This window comes from Bactrocera dorsalis, chromosome 5, assembly GCF_023373825.1.
Source record: "Bactrocera dorsalis isolate Fly_Bdor chromosome 5, ASM2337382v1, whole genome shotgun sequence".
In the NCBI taxonomy this organism is placed as follows: domain Eukaryota; kingdom Metazoa; phylum Arthropoda; class Insecta; order Diptera; family Tephritidae; genus Bactrocera; species Bactrocera dorsalis.
In genome coordinates, this window is record NC_064307.1 from 58,201,553 (window position 1) to 58,212,346 (window position 10,794).

At 34.3% G+C, this 10,794-nt stretch overlaps 1 long non-coding RNA gene across 1 annotated transcript; it reads right to left on the minus strand.

Annotated features, from left to right (window-relative positions):
* Positions 1-268: 268 nt before the first annotated feature.
* LOC125778777 (uncharacterized) lies at positions 269-2,439 on the minus strand. The gene is made up of 2 exons (XR_007422911.1): positions 2,143-2,439; positions 269-1,812 (listed from the first exon to the last, which is right to left on the minus strand). It is a non-coding gene; the product is annotated as an uncharacterized LOC125778777 (long non-coding RNA).
* Between the last annotated feature and the right edge of the window lie 8,355 nt (positions 2,440-10,794).

The window sequence follows — 10,794 nt, forward strand, 5'->3', positions numbered from 1 at the left end:
AAAAAACAAAATATGTTTAGGAACACAGAAAAAAAGCAAGTTCTAAAATTCTGCATTAAATAAGAAATTCATAATTATTTATTTGATGGCAACCCTTTACGAAACTTTGTTTTAAATTGTCATAGGAAAGCTTTTAATAATGTGAAATGTCAAATTTTAATTTAGAACTAATTTATTTAACATTAGGTGGCAACAACATAAAATAATATATTTGTAATAAAATTTGATTGACATACATACATATCGCTCATTTACTTCAATAGTGTCATAACTCAAAAAACGCATTTTTTCAGGAGAGCAATTTTTAGTTTTTAGCTTTCTTTTGTGGGTTAAATAAAAGTTAAGATCGCAGATTTTCTATGCAAACTAGTGATATGTCATGTGTAGTATACATTATAGAAGAAATTCGACCGAAATTAATGATTTCCCAATTTTTTCTTGAACAAAAACTTTTCTGCTTTGAATTATGTCATTGTTTCTGAAAAAACATAGAAATTTCTCGGTTATAAACTAAATGTGTCATTATTGTTGAGAAATAAAATACAAACCCCCATATTCATAATCAATAAAAATGGTTTATAAAGTTTTTTAAAATGACATTTCCAGCTGAATTTCCATTTATAGGAGCTTTATATTTATTTTTTATGAATAATGGGCGAAATTTATACATTTAGACATTTTATTTTCGGGGGTTTTTAACGTAAAAAAAATAAAATACAAAAATTCATAGCATCAAAACATATTTTTATATGAAATTAATTTTCAGTTTTTAAAAATAGTAGAAATAATTAGTAAATAGTGGAAATACATATATGATTGAATCACAAATTGTTATAAAATTCTTGATAAAAGCGTGGAATCAAGTTCTTTTTAATTAATTCGTTGATATCTTGTCTTTTATTATTAGGAATTTCGATTTTGGAGTGGTAGGCTTTTTGTAAATCAATCGGTGTGCTATGTTTCTTCTTGGATTTGATTATAGTGGCTTCCCTGAACTTCTCCTCGGCGTATGATGATTTGAAAAGCACAGAGTTGGGTGACTCTCGTTGAACCTTCAGGATTTTCACTTGAGAGAGTTAAATTTCTCCCATATTCAATGGACCCATGTCATTAGAGAGTAATTTGAGGTCAAAGAAATCTCCATAAGACACTTCTTGCACTAAGAATGGGTGGCCTGTTTTCTTAGCTGATCGAATTGTAGTAATGAATGAGTCAGTGGTGTCAACGAGTTTCATACAATTGGAAATAAATTGCCTCTGCTTCTCAATGTCGCCCAGAGCCCAATATGAGGAAAATATCTCTTTTCTCTACTCTTCGCTAAATATATTTGAACATTTATACCGACAGTTTTCACCGCACGGAGGTTTAATTTCTCTTTTGTTTCGAATAATTTTTTTAAGCTTTCATAGTGTTCAGCACTATTTCTCTTTTTTTTTACAATACATATTTTTCTTCCAATTTTCTGGCTGCTTCCTCTTTTTTTTTTCATCGCCGGACTAACAAGAATGGTGGAAGAATTGTTTATGTTTGAAGTTGATGTGCTTGGTTGCAGATCAAAGGAGTTTTGTTCAGGTACTGGCGTACATAATTCTAGATCTGGAGAATCTTCCTCGAAGCAGTTATCATAAATTATGCTGTTTACCGCGGTCGGATGTGGTGGGTTATCTTCATCATTGCCGTAGACACTATCACTGGAATCGTTAGCAGAAACTGGGAAGTATGTCACATCAACTATGGAATTGTCACTATCTTCTGAGAACAATGATGTAGAAGATCCGCAATTATTTTTGGATAATGACATTTCCAAGTAAGCTAGAAAAAGTCGAAATTCGTAATTTTATTATCAGCAATAGCGTATCATTTTACGCTATGAGAAGGTGTTTTATATTATAGCCGATACTATTTTCGTAAATAATGACATATTTTATATTAACACAAAATCGCCATTTCTACACAGCCCATTTTTTCACGAAAAAAACGTCACAAAACAAAATACCTAGTTATGTAAATAATTTATTTTCAACAACAACGTCACATATTGTGTTGCGCAAATTATGAGGAACTAAAATTTTTCAACAGTATAGTCACAACGCAAAATAATACCATTTACATGAAAATTAGCAACATGAAAAATATAACTACCTTTTCACATAAATCGCTGTAACACAAAATATATCGTTTTTTTCGGAAAAACTAATAATCTTTACACGACGACGACTCATGTTAAATTGAAATGTGTCGATGCTGTAGCAAAAATTTGACGCGTCACAACAAGTGGAATAACGGCACTTTTTCATCTCACGCGTTCAATTTTCTACTAATCACACAGAATTTTTTATACAATATTAACCATGATATTGAGCACATTTTTTTGTATTTAACTCAAAAAATCAGTTTTTTGAGTTATGACACTGTTGAAGTAAATGAGCGATATGTATTTCATAAAGTCGACCATAATGTAGGTGTATTAAATATTACATGCGACTGTTTTTTCTATGAGGATCATAGCTACGAGGAACTCATTAGCGTATAGAGCTGTGGTGGTAAGTAGTAGTCTTCAACCCCACCTTTTCAAATAAACATTGCTGAGTTGGTTCAACAGCCATCTACGCAGAAGAACCCTTAGCTTAGTAGGTAAATAAGTACTATCAAGATTTCTAGAGAAAGAGCCTACAGATACTTTTTACTTTATATGTAAGTATACATATCTTTATATATATAAATCTTTTGACCGTGTGTTTGCATTTGAACTGCTCCTAAACGGATGGACCGATTTTGATGAAATTTTGTGTGTATGTTCAAGGAGATTCGAGAATGGTTTAGATTTATAATTTGGTCTACTGAAGAATGTTTTTTTAAATTAATTTTTCATTTGTATATAATTGCTAATTTTAAATGTTTGACCGATGAATGGCGCTACCATCGCAGTATTCAATATTCAAACCTTAAATTGGCATAAACGTGCGTTAAACAAAACGATGCCAAAGTAAAAAGCGACATCTGTAGATCAAGTTTTCTTATTGTGGACAGAGTTGTTCGTTCTTAAGTAATAAATTGGGTCATTCAATACATCTATGGGTAGCTATAATATTTTTTTCATACCTGCTAACTATTGGAGGGGGTATCTTGACAGGCAATTTACAATTGCAAAAGGTCTGGCATAAAAAATAGTGGCATAACTGAAGTGTTGATAAAAAGGTCTATTAAAATTTGAGATATACAGAAATCTTTTCGAAGCATTGCACAGAGCAATGCAATATTTCAGCGGGAACGATGAATACATATTTGCGTACAATTTCAAACTGATCCTTCCTGAAAAATATTAAAATTGCTAAATATTAGGAATGGTAGAATAGAACTGCAATCAAACACACAATGCAATGAATTAAAACTGGCTCATTTATCATTCGATGAATAATATACCAAGAACATCCCAAAAGACTGATGCCATAACCTTGCCAGCCGATTTTTTTGTCTTTTCACGCTTGAGAACCGTTTCTTAATACTGGGCTGACAATCGATTCGACTCGATTGATTTCACTGATGCACAGCCCAAATTTAATAGTATTTTTACCCCAAAAACCAATTCTTTCTTAACGCACGAAATTCTTTATGATTCATTTTTTTGTAAACTAACACAAGTTGCTTCACCAAAAATGCGATTATTCCTTAATTAATATTTATAATCTAACTAATAGAAATCATATAGATGGTATTAGTAGTACTACCTATGTATGTAACAGCCAGTCCTCTAGTATCTATATATTTACATACATATGTAGTTACATATATAATATTATCTGTGTTAGGGTAGTAAAATATATATAAATACCACTGACCAATCGTTGGTTATTTGTCTCACGCGCAGAAAGAAGGGCGGAGATCGTGTAGAGTAAGTAGTATATGTACATATGCATATAGTAGAAACATTAAGTATGACGAACTGAGTATGTATGCGAACTAGTCTTAATTTTTTTGAGATATCCATCTGAAATTTTGCACAAGTCTTTATCTCCAAAGGAACTGCTCATTTGTAGGTTGTCTTAAAGGCTGACTGATCAAAGTCCCGATCTTGTAAGGAAATTTTTTTATGGGAAAAGTATCTTCACGAAATCCGAATCTTCCAAATAAATTCCTCAGAATGAAGCATATATTATCAGATCTTAAAACTGATCGGATAAAATCAGCATAAAGTTATGCTTAGACCCTTTATGATAAAAATTTAATACATGTGGTTTTATAGCTTCAGTATAGCAGTTAACATTTCTGTTGTTTTAAAGTTTTAAGGTAAAAACTTGGTAAGAGATTACTGCCATTCTCTATAGGGTTCAAAAAGAGCAAATAAGAAAAATTTACAATTTTCATATTTTGTTTTTCAAAAAACTCCTAAATCAACTGGATGGCTTTAAGAATTTTCTATTTCCGGTTTCTGCAACTCGTTTCCTTTCCAACCAAATCTCGAAAAGAACATTGATCTTTCAGAGCTCAAATAAGATTGTTTTGTAAACACTCACATACATACTTGTTTTCAATATGTAAATATGTGCGCAGCACCAAAAGTGCGAGAGAGTTATTTTGTTTATTTTGTTTCAAGTGCGCGCTGCACTTTCCGAAAGCAATAAAATCCGTTGCAGTTCAATTCCATGCCAGTGAAATGCTGCCACAAAAGGAGATCTTTAAGTTTTCGCTGACTGGCAGCGACTAAGAAGAGAGGTTAAATCGACCGTCTTGATATTTATGTGTATTTTTTGTTATTTATTGCACACGCCGTTGTTGTTGCTGCATTTTTATGTACCCTGATTTGTACCTTTTGCCCCAGTTGTTTACACAATATATTCACGACGTTTATATTGACTGGAAAATAAATACAAATAAATAAACAAATCACAGTCGTTGGTAGTCGCATTTGCCGTTGCTCTTGCCATTGCCGCTGGAGTAGCGTTGGAGCACTGCAGTGCGTGGAGTGCAACAGACTAGCGACTGAAAAGAGCAAAAAATGCAAGCAATGAGTATTCATAATGCAGGCAGACAGACAGACATAAAGGCTTCGAAACAAACAAAGTTATGACAAGTTGGAAACGGGCGTACAGTGAGCATTAGTTTAGATGAACCAAATTCAAAATGTGAAATGTAAAGATTCAAAATGTGTTCTACTTCGCCGTGTCTTCAATTCGTTTTACTTACAAACTGAGAGCTATGATTTTCGAAGTGTCAAAAATTTTAAAATTTTAAACCTAACTAAAAACGTATGTAACGCATGTGGTAATACAAAACCGCGGACTGAGATCCCTAACCTATCTTATTGAAAAGATTTGAGACGAGACATTCAATCCTCAAAACCACATCTTCCACTATATTTTTCACCTTTCGTCTTTCTGACGCTATTTATAGGAAATAAGCTTTAAAGCACAGTTATGAGTATATCCACAAGAGCTTGGTGCTGTTAACTGAGATCGACGAGAAATTCTGAGTATTCTTAGGTTAGGTTAGATGACATAGCAATCTACTTTAAGATAAATACTTGCTCTCTGAAGTTTCTCTGTTCATTTTGTGCTAAAATAATTAACGTAGGTCTAAATTTTTTGTCGATAAACCGAGATTCATGTACGGAATACTGGTCATATCAAGCCTTACATTTCTCAAACGATAATAAATAGCCGTTAATAGCACTGAACTTGAACAAAAAGCATAAGATTTATTCAAAGACATGTTGTTGTTGTTATTACGGGTACCTAGTCCAGTTGGTATGGCAAAGGTTAGCCAGGTTGTCGTCGACGTCATCTAACGGAAGACCCAAAAAAACGTGCTATTTCGTCGGGGTCCGAAAAAAAGGAGAGGGTTGTTAGATGAGTGGGATTGGTGGGGCTTGCAAAGAGGCGACCAGTGTCAGCGACTCATTGCACGCAGGACATATGTATATTTGATATTGCGGGGTCTATTCTGGATAAGTAAGAGTTTAATTTGCTACAGTTTCCAGAACTAAGCTGCTCAAGGGTCACTGTCGTTTCTCGCGGCAGCTCGATCTTTTCGCCTGCGATGGAAGGTGGTTTGACTCTAAGTACGCCATTCACACGACAGCCGGTTCTGCCCATCGGAATTGACCCAGATTTCATTCGGCCAAAGACAGTTATTTTGTCGTAAATTTGCACATTGTTCCTTTCCTCCCAAGAAGCTGCTCAGTTGCTGGAATCTCCCATATCGGACTAATATAAGATATAGTTGCTATACAAACTGGACCATCCACACCATGTTCTTGTATAAAAAACAAGTCCTTGTACCAACAACTTTTGTACATATGTATTACGGCACCTTCACGAAATTTAGTATATATAATTAGAGCATATAAAGCAAACTGGTCGACAAAGTTCTTGTTTGATAAGAACAAGTTCATCAGTCCCCGTTTGCAGAGCTCGAAAGACAACTTGTTTTGAAAGTACTCTTTTGGGATCTATTGAGTAATCTTCATTGACCTTCTTTGCTAATCTTTGTGTATCTTTACTTGCTTATAATTCCATCAATTTAATGACTTCTAATTCCATACTGAACTACAATGCTGCGTAAATGACTGCAACGGTTCAACTATGCTGTAACCCACTGTACATGGGTTTCTTTAAAGTAAGAATATCAACTCGAAGTCCACCTACCATGGCAAATGGGCATGCGGAAGTCAACGAAGGGTTAATTTGTAGACTCACTTTTGTTGTTATTTCAGCATGCACACACAATCATGCATAGGTATACATATGCATAAAGTATTATATATATGAGGGTGTACTGTGTTTTAATGTTGATTTTACTATTGTTGTTTTAGAATTTTTCCAAGAAACTTGCAGTGTGAATTGCATGCTTTTATTTTTTTACTCGCACTGCAACAACTTTGTAGCCAAGAAAAGAAGTGAGTTGTTGTAGTAGCAGCCAGCAGCTGCCGTTGCAACAGCCTTTAGTAGTGTGGGTGTTGCCATACTGCGCGTCACATTAGTGAATTTCAATGTTGCTTTAAATATATGCAGCGTTAATCAGTTATGAACACTGCAAACACACATACACACATACATACATATGTACATACATACAATACAAGCAATTTCAACTCTGTTAGTTGCTTTCGAGCTGCTGCTGCTGCTGTCGATAGACTCATTTGCGCACGTTCGGCTGGCTGTGTATTTATTTTCTCAACAAATTTTGATGGGCTTTCAAATTTTACATGAAAATAGAAATTTACATAAACAATTGTTGTTATTCTTGAATTGTTGCATTACATTTGTGTTGGCTGTAAAAATTCTATAGTCATCAGTTGCAGCTGCATTCCTTTACCAATATATCTGTATACGAGTACTCATACTTATATTTGATGTCTCTCCATTTTTATGCAGATTCTCTTCGCAGTGACTTAATAGATGTTTATTGATTTATTTCCATTTTATGTTAATTTCTCAATTTCGTGCTCGCAATAGTACGTTTTGTAAACAAATAAATCAATAAATGAACTTATTCTGATTTTTACCGTTTCCAAGAATCGTTATTATAACCTAAAGCGTATTTTTCTTGTGCTGAAGTGTATTGAATTGTAAGTATAAATACTAGACTTTATAGCCTCTGGCTACTTTAACTTATTACTGACCATGAAGTACAACTCAAATGAATTGTCTTTGATTGTTTATTGAAAAAATAGTACAATACGAGTAGTAATAAAAAAACGTTTTTGGAAACACGAATCGAATTTTTTGAACGCTTCTCTTCTTTTGGGGAATGAACTGATAATAAGTTTAAACTATAGATTTCGTGCAATAATATAAAGTGAGTTTTAAATTGATGACACTAATTCATGAAGTCTTCTTATCATTAAGAATAGTTTTCCCATGAAAAAGTTCGGTAGTGCCAAGGCGGTAAGCAACTATCTCGAATTTTCTATTGCAGATTTTGCAATCATATCCAGACAAATAAGAGAAAAAAGTCAGATAACTGGAAGAACTTATTCTAGGATCCAATTTCTCTTAACTCCAAATATACATAATATAAAATATTAGGACTACCTCTGAGGTTCTGCGTAAATTTTAGATCAACAATAAAGGTTCCGGAAAGGAAACGAAATCATAAATATGAAAGATGTAATAACAAAGGTTCTTTTTTTTTTAATATTTATACAAATAAGGCAGAAATACTCTTATGATACAAGTCTACAGTCTGTTTTGTTTTGAAAACAATTATTAGAAGCAGTAGTTTTCGAACTAGTGAGGTATTGGGGAGTCTAATAATATCACCCTTCAGAGGGGAAGATTGAATTGTGGGATTACTATCAATTACATACTAAGAGAAGTGACCCTTTTCGGATATTATCAGATGACTGCGATATGCAGATCGCATCACTACAGGAATGTGATTTAGAGGTACTTCAGGCACGAAGTTATATTGTGCCACATGTTTCTTTAGATTTCATATGGGAGCTAAAGAACAAAATTGTTTAAATACGAGAAGAACTGGTTTCATTAAAGATAACTTGGAATAGTTTCGAGCTTCGCCGTGAATTATTTTGAGCAAATATTGAGCAAGTTTTGCCGCTTTGATGTCTCACCTCCCTGAAAGAGACTGCACTCTCTGTTAAAAAAATTTTAAGTTGCCTTTTAGTAACGGGTGATTTTTTTGAGGTTAGGATTTTCATGCATTAGTATTTGACAGATCACGTGGGATTTCAGACATGGTGTCAAAGAGAAAGATGCTCAGTATGCTTTGACATTTCATCATGAATAGACTTACTAACGAGCAACGCTTGCAAATCATTGAATTTTATTACCAAAATCAGTGTTCGGTTCGAAATGTGTTTCGCGCGCGTGTTTTGTTCAGCGATGAGGCTCATTTCTGGTTGAATGGCTACGTAAATAAGCAAAATTGCCGCATTTGGGGTGAAGAGCAACCAGAAGCCGTTCAAGAACTGCCCATGCATCCCGAAAAATGCACTGTTTGGTGTGGTTTGTACGCTGGTGGAATCATTGGACCGTATTTTTTCAAAGATGCTGTTGGACGCAACGTTACGGTGAATGGCGATCGCTATCGTTCGATGCTAACAAACTTTTTGTTGCCAAAAATGGAAGAACTGAACTTGGTTGACATGTGGTTTCAACAAGATGGCGCTACATGCCACACAGCTCGCGATTCTATGGCCATTTTGAGGGAAAACTTCGGACAACAATTCATCTCAAGAAATGGACCCGTAAGTTGGCCACCAAGATCATGCGATTTAACGCCTTTAGACTATTTTTTGTGGGGCTACGTCAAGTCTAAAGTCTACAGAAATAAGCCAGCAACTATTCCAGCTTTGGAAGACAACATTTCCGAAGAAATTCGGGCTATTCCGGCCGAAATGCTCGAAAAAGTTGCCCAAAATTGGACTTTCCGAATGGACCACCTAAGACGCAGCCGCGGTCAACATTTAAATGAAATTATCTTCAAAAAGTAAATGTCATGAACCAATCTAACGTTTCAAATAAAGAACCGATGAGATTTTGCAAATTTTATGCGTTTTTTTTTTTTAAAAAGTTATCAAGCTCTTAAAAAATCACCCTATATATGTACATTACTTTGGTGAGTTCAAGAATTATTGTAGTTATGGTAATATGAAACACATATGTATGTATGTACATATCTCAGACAAATAAATAGTATACATAAATATACTTAGAATATAAGTACATATGTAGTTTTCACAAAACACCTCAGGTAAAATCAAGAAGCATTGAACTTGCTAATTTATGCAAATCGAAAGTAAGCAACAGCACACTCAATTAACAGCTTTTCAAAATTCTATTAAATTTTTTTATTTACACTCTTCACCAAAATGAACAGACTTACATATTGAACAACTTATTCTACACGCCAACAACTAGTCAAATCTGTCAATGCAAAGCTCTTGAACTACTCAAAAGTCTTCACCTTCAATTTGCCTCAACTGAACGGCACAAGCAGCAACGTTCACATGCCACATCAAGCAAATATTTTTTGCGAAAAAATTTTTCTTGAATTCACGGCAGCTTCTTCTTCTAGATTGGGGTATCCATAGGGGAGTATATACACATACATATGTATGTATGTTTGTAGCTGCCCACAGTTTATGTCTCATCACAGTCTCATCACTCATCATCGTTGTTGAATTTTTTTCTTTTTTTCCATTTCTTCGTTCTTGACAAAGCCTCCTGCTTTATGTTCTATATCGTTGCAACATTGGCGTTGTGGCGCATCAATTTCATTTTTGTTTACCTTACTGATTTTCTGTTTGCAAATTTGTGCTGTGTAAATTCATTTTTCTTCTTTGCCTGCAACATCGCTCAAACACTTGCCACATTCACGTGTATCTACTTGATCTTTCTTCGTTCGTATTATAAGCTCCAGCGGGTAGGTCCACTCAAAAATATACACATACAGGCTTGCATTTGTATAAATGGTTTACAATATTAGTTTTTCCTTTTAGACATGAGCTCATAAAGTATATCGCTGCCGTCGCTGGCAATATATCAATTTATCAATCATTTTAGCATAATGTTGATTCTTCTACCATTTCTTTTTTGTTTTCTGAGTCCTCTAGTACCCTGTTCACGTAAACTATTTACAAGTTGCTTTATTTTTGTTGCTTTTATTGCATTATTACGAGGAGCTTTCAACGAGTTTTCATTTCGATGCCTTCTTAATAGAGCTACAGAGCCGTTGAGGCAAGCAAAGTGATTCGATGCCTATGGGTTTTGTACATATGTATGTACGTGCGGCTACCATAAGCTATTAAGGTGTGCTTTTATGTGGATCTTC